Raw genomic sequence first — 16,590 nt, forward strand, 5'->3', positions numbered from 1 at the left:
CTTACATAGGCACCTTATGAAGCAAATGCACCACGTAGAAGGAAATGAAGCAAATGCACCGCGTTGAAGGAAATGATGCAAATGCATGCACATGGAAGAAGAATGATACTAGTCACATGATTAGCTGGAAGTGGTAGAGTCAGCCTGGGATGATTTCGTGAAAGGTCCTATGTACTACAGTTGAACTGTATGCATCTACTTTCTTAACTCATCAAACATCGGAATCACTAATGCAAAAATATGATTCAAAATATATATTTGAATGGCATAATAAATCTCCAAGCAACCAAACTTGAAGATTTATCAGGTCATTCAAATGTATATTTCAAATCAGTTAATTAACAATCAAAAAAGTAAAAGAAAGAACAAGAATGCATATATTAAAGTTCAGCTTTTGCAAAATCATATGTATAGGTATGTACAGTCAAACAAATGATACATCCTCATCACCTACTGCTTGTAGTACCTCTAAGAATAGTGCTAGTTGTAGAAAGATGGAAAATGTCATGGCCTTAGAAGGGAGGAGGCCAATTGTTCATGCTCTAAAAATAATAACAAAAATCACAACTGCAGCGTCAAAAGTAACTCTAAAAATAATATATCAAATGAGAATGCAGGATTTCAACATAGTACTACCCCAATAATATCTATTTGGTTTCGGAAACATACTTGAGGCTAGTTGCCAAATTAACCTACGGAGGCTAAGGACTGATAGCTATAATAAACATTGAATGGGGATGAGACATAAGATGTGTAGCTCACTATGTGTCTCGCTTCACAGTATTTCTGATCTGCTCAGCAAGAGAACCCAAAAAATTCAGAATGTTTTGCAATATTAAATAGGATCAGTGTCAGCTGGGGTGCCTAGCGAGCACTATGTACTAGGACATAAGTAGAAGGTTAAACTAGTCAAAGTCTCAAATGCCTAAAATAAAAAAATCTCAAGCATGTATCTATCATTTGCGAAGTACCTTGCAGTACACTAGCTAACTATAATTCACAACAGAAATATGGTTAAGTAAATAGCATTCACAGCAAACTAGGAAAAAATACACACTCTAGTCTAGCCTGATATGTATCGATCTCACGACACTAGCACAACTAGTCACAATCAAGACGTTTATCAAATCTGCAGCATGAAACTATTCATAATGTGATTAATGCCAGCAACATTTGAAGATGCACAAATATAAAAGAAATTAATCATTACGGTTAGAACAGCAGCAACATATTTTTTCAACATACCGAAGATTTTTGCACATAATTTTGGTAATGTGTACCCAGCAAATCGGATGTAAGCGCCTATACATATCTGAAACCATGACATAAAGACTAAAATGGCACACAACCATGAAGAAAATATTAGACAACACAAAGTATGCTTCGTGCACTACAATAAAAAATGTAAGCCGGCATCAACTCTATTTTAAGTGAATCTCACACTAGATTTAATTATGAAACACTAAAATTAGATGTATGTAGACGCGTCTAATTTTAGAGTAATCTAAGAAAACTTTCACGGGACAAAGGGAGTAATATTTAAGAACGAACCAAAATCAGACAGAAACTAGATTGGGTAGAACTCTAATCAAACGCACCTAATTCAGTACCTTGTGATGCCGATGTTGACAGGTCCTGGATGGCAGCAGCGAGGTAGCTATGGTGCACCATGAGGACGAGCAGCTCGACCTTCTACACCTAGTGAGACTTTTTCCCCTTCCTTCTTCATCCAGTCGGCAATGTTTCCCTTCAGATAATAAAAGCTTCAGGTTGTGCTATATGTGATTTTAAGGAATAGAGACAAACTGACATTCTCCACTTATTCTACTCACACTAATAACTTTGATAGCAAGCACCTCAGTTATGATAGGAGAAACTGATGGCATCCCGATTTCCTGATGTAATGGTAGGTCTGTAATAATGGCAGTATGTTAAGACATGTTACATGGAACTTGCTTGTGCTATACACATTGGAGATTTCAGAAAATTTTAGAGTGAAAACCAAAATGACGGTACAGATATATGAGCCAAATTTCAAGAATATAAAACTTTTGTAGCAACAAAAATATGGTTAGATATGGCACAAAAGAGAATAGCCCTGAAAATTTACTTCAAAATAGGCACGGACAAAATCCATACTATGTTGTAATGCTTAGATATGTAAGGAAGATATCATCCTTCCATAAAAGTTCCCCAAAAATAAGAAGCTATTCTACAATATCCATAATTTATTGTGATCAAGTTCTTTAAATCAAGGGCATATATAAATACTACTTAAAGGACCTTGGTGAGACTACCTGCCCCTTACAAATAAGGACAACCAAAAGCTCAACACGTGAGTGTTGCTCTAAGAGTGGAGCCTCAGTTCCTACTCACACCTGAAAACATAAAACAACAAATTAGAAATAAAAAGGACAAGATGCCAAGAATTTCAATGGAGAAAGATTTCACAAGGATGTAACCTTGCAGATCTCAAGGTTATTCCCAGGTTGCTTGCATTGAGAAAATATGGTTCTTCCAATTATCTGCTCAACCCTGAAAAATATATCAAAAGGGACTGGATTATATCTTCATGACATAAACTTCTCTATGCACACAAACGGTCTAAGACAACAAAAATAATCAGCGGTGCTAAATAGTGTGTTCTGCATCTAAATTAAAGAGTTAACTGCAGTAAATACACCTACTGCCGATGATCAAAGTAAAACCAAACATCATATACCTCGGCCAATAATCAATTCGACCACACTTAAATTAGTAGCATGGAAGTTGGGGTCAGCTGTATCCATGTGTGAAATTATGGATTTGATAATAGATCCATTAATGAGCTGAAAATCCAGCAACGAGAAAATATATGTTGTCCATGACATACGCAGAGTTAATCTTATACATATGACATTTTCTAAAATGTAATCTTTTTAGAAACATATGCCATTTTCTGCTGCAATATATGTTATGTTGCTCCATTAATTAATTACTGCATAAGGAATTCACTGAGCTCCAGCAATGAAACTACAGATATCAGCTCGATGATAACCAAAATTACATAATTATGGGAGTAGGTACCAGGGCACTAAACCACAGAATGTCCAAGCAAGATAATTGGGAAGAAATAAAGTAAAACCTTGACGGCCAAAGAAAAAACCAAACAGAGTTTCTCCATCGGATATCAATCAAGTTGAGTAACACTAAAGTCAGTACCTTGATGCCGATGTTGGAGAGTTCCTAGAATCCTAGATGGTAGAGTCGAGGTCACCATTGTGGGCTTGTGGCCCTTGTGGGCAATCAGCTCGACCTCCTGCACTATGTAGAAGCGCCCCACCCAGCCATTGGACCCTAAACATTCACGGCCAGACACCAGGGAAAATGCCGGCCGTCGAATATCAGCGGCAGATGCGGCTGTCCCCTCCTCCGAGGAGGCTCTCCTCGCAGTGTGTCGAGGAGGCAGCAGCGGGCTAGGGTTTTCAATGGGCCGGTGGACCTCTCTGCTCTCTCGGTTGGACATTGGCGCAGTAGATTTTTGTGCATAGCAGAGACAACCTGCAGGTTACAGAGTTACAAAGTTCAGAGATAAATGTTCAGTTAGCAGTTATTTGTGCATCTCGCCCGACCGTATGAGTTTCAAAATTGAAGGAGATGACAAGTACATACATACATCTTGGTTTCCACCTCCAACATTTCTGCAGCACCATCTCCACCACTGCACCACAAGGTGTTGCCCAATTAAAACCGAAAAAAACATATATGTGTGGCACAACGCTAGCCAGCATAGTGACCGCCAGGAACGAGCATGCCATGGCTGACTGTACTGTCCAGCCCACGCCGGACTGTCTCGCCGGCAACGATCAACTACATGGGATTCATACTGTGACGATGATGGTGACTTTGTGGAGAAGGAATGATGCGAAATTGTAGGATGAAGAGCGTGTAGGAGATTTATAGAGAGGGGTGACGGGCAGCTGCGGGAAGGAAGAAGGTGCGGAGAACGCGGAGAGGCGACGGATGGAAGCACGATCCGCGTGCCGACTGTGAGGTGCAGGGGCCGTCATCGGATCGGGGAGTCAAGGATCAGGGATGCCGCTAGGTTTCGGGGAGAAGGAATCGAGGAGGCCGCGGCATGCACATAGCTGTGTATCTTAATTGATTTGCCTTAATTGAATTGCTTAAGTCGCGGAGAAATTGTTTGCATGCATGGAAACATAAAGTACGATTAGATCCTTGAAGATAATTGGATGGCTTATAATTAATTTCTGGCCAGCCCACTTCTGTGCGTATCTATCCCGGAATTATTTCGATTTGTCCATTTTCTTTTCAGGCTGAGGTAATCCCATCTACTAGCTCTCTGACGATGGTCACCGGCGATGAACTGTCGTAGGAGAACACCGGTTATTGAAAATGCATGCGAGATGAAGCGATGTATCAACATCTGAGCTAGCTGGCCTCGCTCGCTGGATAGGAAATGCTGAAGTACCTCTACACTATGTCGACAAGATGACCGGCCGGCCAAGTACTACTAGCTATCTAACTGCGTAGGTACAGAAGATATATGGCCAACCTAGTTGGCTAGCTTGTAAAATATAACAAGAGGATGCTCAAGATTGCACTAGGTCATCTCCAACGATAAAATATGCATCAAAAGTGTTCGATTTAGTTCATTTGGATTGGGGCGGCCGATAAAAAATCGGTCATGTCGTGCCTCTTGTCTATCTAGGTCAGGGGCAGCCGAGTGACCCGATATGCAAAAAAATGACAAACTTTATTGAAACATAATTTACATAGTTAAAAGTGAGAAATAAATTCGAACTAAAGCGGACCAAACCCTAGTCGACTCTACTGCTCGTCGTCTTCATCCTTGATGAGGTCCACAATCACCGGCATATCCCACGGATAGTTTGGTGCCAACGCCGCGGCAAAGGTGGAGGAACAGTCGGGGTAGGCATAGGAGACTACTACCATGGCCAGTTTGGTCCAAATGACGGTTGAGGGTATGCCGAGGAGGAGCAGCCGGGGTAAGGCATAAAAGAGCATGCATAAACGATCATAGTGGATCTCAATATGCTTATTTACTTATTTGACAAGCTTTTAATACAGTTACATTATCAAAAAAATTAATTCTCTAAGACGCTTCCCAACTCATTGATCGAGCCTATTCCTTGGATGACGACATCTTCCTTACATGCTTATGTTAGTGTCAAATGCATCTAAAAATAACTGGAGGAAGTGAGGGTTAGTATAATAAATCATACTCAACAAGTGGGCACTTTAGTAATCAATAAAGGAGAAATTAGGATTGAAATGCAGTAACAATGAATTATTGTTCTTGTAGTCTGTACTTGTGTTTGTTGGTTAATATAAAATCTACACCGTAGGGGCTTCCCCTACGGTAATCCGGTAAAAAAAAAACAATGAATTACTGTATCGAGCTGAAATGAACAAAGTATCATAAAAAGGATAAACTAAGAATAACAAAAATGGATTTTAATGGATGAAAAAAATACCAAAGGAAATGGAATTAAAGATGGTAAACAACTTTGTATCGGTATCACATATGACCAGCAAGTTTCCCTACTTGGGAGTCAGATGAGTGAAATTCACACTTTTACCTTAAGAGTGGTACTCCGACATTGACAACCTCAACTAGAACCACACAGACTCTAGAAAAGTAGAGCGGGTTAGCCCGCCGAGACACGACAAACTTGACTTACTAGTATGGACCGCTCCAAAGGATCCATCGCTGATACCCTCTTCGGACCAAGCGTCGTTCCTGTTGGAGAACTCAAATAGTCATATATACCTGCATTGTGACCGATACATTATAGTTGCAGTCATGTCACCAATACAGATGAATCAAGATATCACCAACAACTCCATAATAAGGATCACATGCACCAATATCTAGTAAGATATAAGAGGATCAGGCGAATCGTCATATACAAGTGAAGTAGAACTTATGAGTTAGCAGAGCATCTACTTGCATAGTAGGCTATAGCAGAGTAAATAGTTGCCCCGATAGCGAGATTAACACCCTCATTGCTCAAACACACCTTACAGAAATATATGTGTGTATTCTATACTACTCGGCTTTCTTTCACAGCCTATGGATCAACTCTTTCTGTGTTGGAGTGTGTGTTTGTGCCACCATGCACTAGTGGTCTCACTCTCTTCTTCGCCCTTGCTCTAGGTCGATGCATGCAGCTGTAGCAGCTAGCAACGCTGATGTTTAGACTTGAGCACCGTTTGAAGAATAGAGAAAAATCCCAGCCGCAATGACCTTTGACCCTATGATCTAGACCTTGACCTTTCGAGTGAAACAACTGCTGGCCGACATCCCTTCAGATTGAGCAAATGATCACCATGCATGCACTCACGTAGAAAACTTGGATCTTCTAGCCTCCATTATGGCAGATGCATTGGAACTAGTTAGTGACCAGTCGAAAGCAAGTCAGGTTAATTAGCTTTTTCATTTAGACTAACTTCTATAGTTTTGTTGCATGCACGTATAAAAAAAACCAGTTTAAAACCCAGAAATTAGGAAAACAAAACAATTAGATGTTAATTATATTTTTACTTAAATTAATTTGTAACCATAAAATTTAGGTTATCACACAAAAAGTGAAAAATCACATGAAAAGCTACAGATAGACATCGTGTGGCCTACCAAACAGGGAGACACATGAAATCACACGAGTACGAGTTTTGTAAAATCACATTAAATGACCACTTCCGATGATAAGATAGGGGTAGATGTCGTGGGACGCACGTATCGCGGTTGCTCGTGAAAAATCGCAAGGAATGGAAAGAAAGCCTTCACTTTTGCATGAGGTCCAACTATGGCTACATAAGGGTAGTAAAGAGAAAATTCAATACATAACTTTGAATTGACTCTTTCTTAGGAAGATTCTAGACTTATAATGCAAAACTCCCATTTCGAGGCTACCGGCCCAACTCTTGAAACAAGGTGGCCTTTTATTTTTTTGGTTTTGTCATGTTCTTGTGACCTATTAAAATAAAGTATATATGCATGTTGTGTTTGACTTGGCTTTTAAAACTGCTGAAATTGATCCTTGTAAATCAATGTACAAGAGTACTTCCATCTCTAGATTGTTGAAATCTCCAAGGTCCACTTCATTTTAATTATATTAACAGACTATCAGGCACTACCATAGGTGAAAATTAGACCAGGCAATAATACCTTTAGTGTAAACCTGATTTATGTAAGTGAATTTGGATCACATATTAGTAGAACCACTTGTAGTGAATCGTTCGTTTGACTTCCCAAACAAAGTATTATATTTTCATGGCTATATAATTCATGGGATGTATACATTAGATTCAGAAAATCAAAAATATAATTCATTTTTTATCACTTGTAATAAAATTAGCTTGATAATGTATATGCATATTGCAATGTAGTAGTGCTGACAACTAAGGCACATCAACATGTTCACATGGTTTTTTTCGTATCCTATGTTGTTAGTTCCTGTTGGTAGTGAAATTTAATATTTGCAACGGAATAGCTCCACACACGACGATTTGCGTACGATCCATGTACGATGCTTCTCCACAACGTTAATTTTTATCTGAGCCCACCACGCTAATCAACATCAGCCCCCGCGCCCTATGCCAAGCCCCAGCCCAAAACAAAACAACACCCGCAATAATATATGGCTTGGCTTCTTCAGCATTGTTGTATTCAGCCTGACAAGTCTGATAGAGCTGAATACCTTGGTACGACGAATCTGATGGATTAACGAGCTACCGTAATTCCTATGGAACAAATGAACAAGCTTTGCATACATATACACTTCCGTTGCAATGTTGAGAAAATCTGTCACAAACAGAAGCAATGAGTTCATCCGACACATGTAATCATGGCGGCATCGGCCACGACCAAGACAAGAACAACGAGAGCAAAAAGGTGCGCTCACCGGAATAATAGAGAACCACAAGTCCAGATGCCGGCGGCGACTACCATCGGGAAGGACAAAAAGAAATACTCCCTGCGTCCCGCGGAAACTGTCGAAGCAGTAGTACAAAGGGCGTGTTTGGTAGGCTGTGAGCCCCCTAGCTCGGATCGTTCTAGAAGAAATCGACCCGTTTGGTTGCCTGGAAGCCCTCTGTGTTCTGGCTCAACCGGTTCTCAAAGCACCCCTAGGACAGGCCCTAGAGGAATGCCTGGATCGGCAGTTCCCAGCGGGTCTGTCCCGTTATCGTGCGATTTTGCACGCCCTCGTGCAATGGTTGCACGCGTGGAGAAGTGCGGGAGACAACAACATTCACGAGCAACTTCAAAATGATCTCATTGAGCATATGTGGAGGATCAAAAGATTATCAGCAAATGTCACGGCACCTTGATCTAGCCCCTTTTTTTTTTTGAAATATTGATCTAGCCCCATTTATTACATTTGTTTAGTTGTTTTATTGTTTGTTGTATTTTAATTTGAAAACAATCTAAGCAAACATATTTATTTGTATGCTATATTTAATTTGAATGGATATCCGACATTTTCACTTCTTCTGTTGTAGATACCACGTTTATCTTTCTAACGAGTCCATAATTGTCAACAAAGGAGCTCATACGTAAAAGTTGTGGCATTTAGTCCTGACTGTACATGCAATGGTCAATCAATGCGATCAGACAGCGATGTAATTTTTCCCGCTCATGTGGAGGGCAACTTTGACAAGATGCATGCAAAAGCTTAACCATTGCAGGAATTTTGAGTGCATATATTCTCATTTAAGCCGCCAGCTCTCGAAATTTTTGCAAGAGAAATAAAAATCAAAATTTAAAGTTTTGCAAAAGAATGAAAAATACTTCTATGTGCCTTTCCTGGCAGTGGCAATATATGCATGGTTTTTGGGGAAAATAGCATGACCATGATACTTCCTTCATTCCTTGGACATTCTGATCAGACAATAAATATATGATAATAAGAAGTGACAAAAGCATCACTCTTGTAATTCGACCCACAAGTTTAACCTACGAAAACTGCAAGTTAAAAATAACTAATGTTACAAGAGAACCACACAGCTAGCAGCAAATTTAAGACCACAAGTCCACAACACTACAAGAGCACCATCACTTGATTAAATACAAAAAACCATCACGGGCCATCAGCTCTACTTCTCTCTTGCTGTTGCTGCTGCCGCATCAAGGAACACCTTCAGAAGCACCACAGAAGAAGCTTATCTCCATGTACCGCTGCAGCATCACATCACTAGTCAAAGAAGCTCAGCTCATCATCAATCAACTGAACAACAACAAACAAAGAAAGAGTCACATACGGCACAAAAAGTTACTACTCGACACACAAACAAGATGAACGAGGTCTGGCCACAGATCAACACAGGTACAAGGAATGTTCAGTAGGTAACAATTACATCATATTGAAGAAACTAAATGGCGCGAGACTTTACAAGCGAACACTGCTGTTTTATGCATATATTGTTACTCCATGTACGTGACAACGACTAATCAGTTGTACACCTACTTGATGAACACCAGGTGGAAACAGAAAAATGCAGCAATTTCCATTGCTAGTAAGTGGCTTCACAATGTACAAGATAACACATACCCAAAGACCACGGTGTCATGCACGATGGAGCATCGGTTCACTGTAGCAAACATATATAATGAAGGAAGAATTCAAGAAGTATGAAATCTTAATAATTAGTTAAGCAACAACAAAGGCAACACTTTAAAGAAGAATTGAGGGCTAGTTTTCATGTTGGAATCCAACTAAACTATGTTATTCCAAGATGCAAAAAGAGTGTCGATTTTACAACGCCAGCCCAACCACATAGCAATAAGGCCCTTTCATTCAAATCATCAAGCCTACAATGTGGAATCAGTCCATAGGCCCAGGCCAGCCAAATAGCTACTTGGCATGTACCAAAATAAAAGACAGACGAAAATAGGGAGCATCGAGAGACCTTACGAGGATAAGTAGATAGTACCAAAAAAATTATAACTGATTCAGGGCCACACAAAAGCTTAACCAAAAGACAAGACCATGTAAGGAAATCCAAGCACCTCACAAAATAGGAGACCATCCATTTTTTCCAATATCAAAGCGTAGAAAAGAAAATCCATTGTTAGCCCATTATGGCCTAACCGGTAAAGAAATTTATCTGAGAATAATGACTAGCCATTGAGGTGCCACCGTACAAAGCTGAAGCGATTTAACTAAGAATAAGGCAGCAGGGGACACCTTCCAAGCATAGCCATTCTCCTGCCTGGCATCATCCAAGCAGGATCATTGTCGGCCGTGAACCCACCACCCCCTTGGGCTATACCGTCATCCTGTGAGTGAAGCATGGATGTCAACTTCTACAAAGGTAGAGAACATGACATCAACTTTCACAAATCTACAGAACACGCAAACTTGTAGAAAACACAACGGTTAGCATCAGCATGATTTAGATGACCATGACATTCATAAACAAAGTAAACTGACATTGTACAGCTAATAAATGACGTTAAAATGCTTCTACACTGAGCTGCCAAAAGCGAGACAAAAATGACCATGACATTCAGAAAGAAAGTAATTGAGGTTGCACAACTAGAAAATGCTTGAGCATAAGCGAACCAGAAATGGATTAATGATATCAATTTACTCACAGCACAATAATGGCAATCCTGTGTTCTTATCATCTTACAAGTAAGCATAAAGAGAGCGAGGAAATTAAGCAACCACTCCATAACAAGGTTTGAACATATGGATTAGTCATGACTAATAGTTTACCAGCCATTGACGACCATATTCTACGGATACTACAATATACACCAATGTAGCACATTAAAAATGCACCAAGGGGGGTTAGGTGGAGACTAACCGGCTGCTGTAGGTGACTATTTGCCTCTTGGCCTCCACCACCCAACAAAGCCTTGGCGCCAATATCCTGAAATAGAAAGATGCGATTTCAGGCAAAATTTTGACAAATTCAACAAAGAAATGGCTCAGCCATGCATGCCATCACCAATCAGACATGAAAAATACAGAATACAGAACAAAGTACAAGATCGAAGGAAAGAGCCACAAAGCAAATCATGAGATAAAAATCAGATCATTCAATTAATAAAGCAAAATCATCCATTTATCTTATCATCTTATTCTTATGCCATACATGAGTCACAGAAAATAAGCAAGCACTCCATAATACCAATTCGTAATCAAACCATCAGGACTAACTATAATATGGAGATGAGTACACATTCCATCCAAATGGATATCTAAGCAATAAAAAATCAGCACCTCATCACCGCAAAGAATCTCCATGGTTCCAAGTTATGGTACCACCAGATCACATCATCGCCACACTTGTGGGTGTCGGAGATGACACCAGCTCGTCCTGGTTCCCCTCCCACACTGCCTCCTAGTTCCCCAGCTTCATGCCTTTTTTTCAGCTCCGATATTCATTGAACTTAAAAACAATAGAATTTGTCAGCACTGTCGATGCATAAGCAGCAAAAAAATCAGCAGGGTAGGTCAGATGCTCTTTAGGGATGAAGACCTCGTAGCTGATTGGCGGCCACCGTAGACCTCCTCTTGCAATGCCATTGAGTCTCTCATTCTCTTCCTCTGATATGATTTGAATCTGAAAAATGTACAGCAAACGAATGAAAGAAAATCTGACAGAGATATGCATCCAAACATAGCATGCTTTGCAGCAGGTGCGGATTCAGCCAGGTAAAAGAAATGAATTTTAGTAGCAATAATGCATGAAGGAGTGAGGTCTCACCAGCTGCAAGTCATTGGCACGTCAGAGTTGTGCCAGGTTGGATCAGTGAGCACATGCAAGTGCTTCAGGAGGCCTTCAACGCGGATGCTGTAGGCGACAAGCAGCAGTTCAGCATCCTTGTCACGTCAATGGCACACCTGACAAATGTGAGCAATGAGAGTAATTAGTGGAAGCCAGCATGTGTAACCATGTGAGCAAGAATTTGTGGCCAATAAAGTGCAAATGAGAAGGACAGAGCATATATCCATTGCAGGCAAAGCATGAACATAAAAATATTAGGAAAATAATAGTGTATCACAAGAAATCTGAGGGTAGCAATATAAATCAGAGAATATCACGGTTAAACTAGAGTCACAAAGAAAATCATAGCATACCAATCAGATCGTTTAATTAATAAAGCCAGATGTTATTCTGATCATCTTATTCCTAAGCCTAAAATGAGTAAAGAATATAAGCATGCGCTCCATAATACCTATTCCGAATCAAACCATCAGGACTAACTCTAAGACATCCACACACTATGCACACAACAGATTATACAGTTAAGAAGAAAAGCAGAACAATTATAAGCATGCAGAAAAAAGGAGCCTGAAAGCACAAGTGGAGTTTTGGAAGAAAAAGACAACAGCGCATCATGGAACTCTTCATTTCCTTCATTCATAACTGTGAGAGCAAGACACATACAGTTGAACCCAAATACGCATGGCAACATAGGATTTGTTTGTGGCGGTGGCAACCTCCCCGTCAGTGGGTTTCTCTTTAGGGAGACCTAGTGAATAGATGCCGTCAATCAGCAGCGATTGTAGCGCCTCCACGCGGCCCTGCAGATGTCACCGATGAAGTCCGCCTCCTCCTCACCTGGCTGGCCATCGCCACCAGGTACCACCCAGCTTGGTTCCATAAGCAGCAGCTTGGTGCCCAAATACGATTTGAACCTGAAAATGATACAGGATTCAGCACTGACGATTCATAAGCAGCAGCAGAAACAATTGAGAGCACGTTGAAGTCCTACACACGCATATTGCAGCAGGTAAAAAGTGACGAAATTTTGCAAGAATTGTTGGAGTAGCTGGGAAGAGGCCGGGACCTCACTCACGGGGGTAGCAGCAGCATGTTTGTCGGGCGTGGCCGGCGGCGAGCAGCGCCTTCCTCCTCGCGTGGCCATCCTCGCAGCAGTCCTTGGCCTTCCACGGTGGCCAACATGGTCTCGGTTGCCGGATTTTGGGTGGCGATAGGATTTGGCCGTCGGGACTAGGGTTTGAGCGGGGTGGCAAGAAAGAGGATTCATTGCGGTCTGCGCGTTAAGATCGTCACCGAACAGCCTCACCCCGACCTGCGGCCGCGCCGCCGCCATGGACCCAAAGGTCGAAACTTGACCTCTGTAGAGCCGGAGGCTAGGGTTTGAGGTGGTGATGCGGCCTGGATTCGAGAGAGGAGGATGAGGGAGTGTCGGGATGGTGGCCAGCAAGGCAGGGGCTGGCCGGAGTTAGCCGGGATCTGCCGTCGATGGAGCTGGAGGAATGGGGAACGGGAGGAGAGAGGATGCGGCGCTGGGAGGGGATTTTGGTTGTTGGGTGGTGTGTGGTTCAGGCGGACCCAGCTCGAATTTTAGTTTGGGCCAAAATATTCCCGCGCCATCCGGACCATAAAATTTGGCTCAAAACTCAAATTTCCTTGGCGGGCTAGTTCGGTGGGTTTCGAAATTTGGTTTCACGGGTACGACTTACTCACCCTTGTACAACTAGACTGCAATATGGCCATGCATGCACTCGTGTCATGTATGTTATGCACAGCGTTGAACTTTTTCATGTTGTTGGAGACATCTTTCAACTTAGGTAGATTGACTCGGAAAGGTCTCTTGTACAAATTCCATCGAGGCGCAGCAAATCATGTGATGACACAGGTTCTTGTGTAGGCATCAACGACACTGCACCATCGAGCTGCATGCATCAGTAATTCCTCTCATGATCTGCTAGGAGTATAGCACTTTTGTCATCTTGCCGAGTTTCCTTGCCTCTTGAGAACTTTGAAGGCTCTAGCTAGGGTCGTATCTCTTGATCGAAACGCGGTCGTTGGTTCAAGCAGCTAGTCATTAAAACTTCAGATTAGAAGTGATCTGCAAAGTACAAACTACAGTGCAATACAGTTCATACGAGCCGTCTTGCTCCGAGCCTCATGAGTGACCTCCACCAATATCGCAGGGTGAAGGTGGAGGCCGTCGCCGCGGGCGTTGGAGCTCTTGCGCGCGATTTCTCGTTGTCTTTCGGCTGAAGAAGAGTCTCCTTGAAATCCCGCTCGTTCCGTCCGTGCGACACTCCGAGCAAAGAGCCGCCCGTCACCGCTGGCCAGATGCGCGACAAGCAGCTCACGTGCGGTGCGGACCTCCTCCTTGAACTTGGCCGCCAAACGCAACTCAACTTAATGCGGCCGGGTCTCGTCGGAACCAATCAAAGTGGAGCGAGAGGAGCCGCCATTTACAAACGAACCCAGCGATGTGCACCATTTGCAAGCCAGCCAGCCTGGCTGGTGACGCCTGATCGATCGATCCATCGGTCTTTCCTTGGTTTCAAAATCGGGTGCCAGGCTGACTCCAGCAACAACGCGACGCGCACCTGCTCCAACTCCACGGGCGCACCTGCTTTCTTTAATTTGAATCAGGACAGTACCGATTCTTTCTCCTAGCTACCGTACACGTATCCTATCCTGATTCAAAGGCAACGTCCGTACCGATTCTTTCTCCTATTTCCCTACACACATGCATAAACCTTGCGACACCAGATCCGGCCGGAGATCGCACATCGCGCGATGGATCACACGTTGATCGCCGGACAAGGGCGCGAGGATCGCCTGAGCCGGCTCGGGGACGGCGTGCTCGGCCACATCCTCTCCTTCCTCGACACCAAGGAGGCCGCGCGCGCCACCACGCTCTCGTCGCGGTGGCGGGACATCCTCGCCAGCGTCCACACCGTCTCCATGGAAGAGCCGGAAGGTCCCATCCCCGAGTACGACCACCGCTCACGCAGTTACGAACTCCGGGAGCCCGACCCGACGCTGCCCTTTACCGTCGTCGTCACCGCGGCACTCTTCGCCCGCAGCCGCCGCCCGGCCCCCGGCGCCGCATCCCCGCCGCTGCGCGCCCTCCGCGTCTCCATGGAGAGCTACGGCGGCGTCGACGCCTTTCTGTGGACCAGTGGGTCACCTACGCCGTGAAGCACTCCGCCCCCGAGCTCGAGGTCGATCTGCGCGTCCGCCGCGTTCCCATCTGCCACCGCCCCTACGCCTACCACCCCGCGGCTCCGGCTGCAGGCTCGGACGGGGACACTGCCGTTTACGGCGGGAAGGCTGACGTTACCCCCGAGGAGGTCGACTACAGCGACGACGAACTCGACGACACCGCCGACGCCGCCTCGACCGACGACAGCAGCGACGAGACGGATTCGTATTGGCGTCGGCCGCCTGCAGTGTACACCGTCCACAGCCGGCTCTTCTCATGCGCGACGCTACGATCGCTGCGCCTCGGCTCCTGCAATCTCTCCCCACCGGCCGTCATCAGCCTACCGTCGCTCGAGGCGCTCCACCTCACCCACGTCCCCGACGAGGAGGAGCATGTCCAGAGGCTCATCTCCGCATCCCCGCACCTCGCCGACCTAACCCTCGAGGCCTGCGCCACGGTGAAAGTGCTGTCGCTCCTCGACAACAGCTGCCTCCGCCGACTTATCATCCTGTGCTGCCACAACCTTGCCACCGTCACCGTTGACGCGCAGGAGCTGCACGCCTTCGAGTACCGTGGTGCCGTCCGAGGCAGCTCGTTCCTCTCGATTCGCGGCAACGGCGGCGGACTACCATCCATCAAGTCGTGCAAGATCGACGTATGCGCGGTCTGCGTCGAGAAGGAGGCCACGTCCGAAGAGGAGCTCGCCGCGCTCGGTTCGTTCCTGCTGCCGTTCGCGTCCACCACGAAACGCCTGCAACTCGGCGCCTCTCGCCTGGGCTCGTGCTTCGTGGCCCTGCCGGCGTTCCCGGCCGTCCGGCACCTCCAGTTGAACGGGCGTGTGCTGCGCGACGACGACCCTGCCGCTGCCATCGCCACGACGTGCACAATTCTCCGGCGAGCCCCTGACCTTGAGCTCCTGACCCTATTCTTTGAACCAGCACCTCTTAAGTCCGGCTATAACAAATACCTTCACCGAAAACGTAAGGTGTCGAAGTTCGTCGATGCGCACCATCTGCACTACAACAAGTATGACACTGTCGATTACGAGACGGCGGCGATCCCGTCGTGCCTGGGGACCCGGGTGAGGCATATCCGCCTGTGGCACTACCAAGGCGGTAGAGCGCAGAGGACGCTGGCCAGGTTCTTGCTCTGCAACGCTCGGGTTCTTGAGGAGCTGTACTGCGAATTTGCAGAGGGACCGCTGTCGATCCAGACGAAATTGATGCGCGAGATGGAAGGATGGGTGTTGAACGAGGGGGCCAGCAAGGAGTTCCTTTGATGCGTGCTGCTGCTTGTGAATTGCAATCTAGCTTTTGGAATCGTGGTGATTTAATGAGTGATTTTCTTCTGACTCTTTTGGAAACGTGGTGAGTACGAGAGTTATTTTCTTGGGGGGGGGGGGGGGGGGGGTCTTCTGGCTTCTTTTTATCTTTATATATATATATATATATATATGAACCCAAATTCTTGGCAAGCTTGAGCATCTCTAACAGGAGCGATATTGCGACATTACGCACGACATATTTAGCGCGTTCGTTCCAGGACGCGGCAAAACGCAGCGACGCGTGAAACATAACTGATTTGTCCGCCCCTCCCCTCCAGCGACCCTGCCGTGCGGAATCCCGAGGTGTTGG

General features: G+C 44.6%; 1 long non-coding RNA gene and 1 pseudogene across 1 annotated transcript; one reads left to right on the forward strand and one right to left on the reverse strand.

The window, feature by feature from the left end:
• Nucleotides 1-1,604: 1,604 nt before the first annotated feature.
• LOC127340836 (uncharacterized) lies at nt 1,605-2,537 on the reverse strand. The gene is made up of 4 exons (XR_007874945.2): nt 2,463-2,537; nt 2,298-2,378; nt 1,833-1,912; nt 1,605-1,747 (listed from the first exon to the last, which is right to left on the reverse strand). It is a non-coding gene; the product is annotated as an uncharacterized lncRNA (long non-coding RNA).
• A 12,010-nt stretch (nt 2,538-14,547) lies between these two features.
• Nucleotides 14,548-16,235, forward strand: LOC127339105 (uncharacterized; annotated as a pseudogene).
• Nucleotides 16,236-16,590: the final 355 nt, after the last annotated feature.

This window comes from Lolium perenne, chromosome 3 (genome assembly GCF_019359855.2).
Source record: "Lolium perenne isolate Kyuss_39 chromosome 3, Kyuss_2.0, whole genome shotgun sequence".
NCBI classification, from domain to species: domain Eukaryota; kingdom Viridiplantae; phylum Streptophyta; class Magnoliopsida; order Poales; family Poaceae; genus Lolium; species Lolium perenne.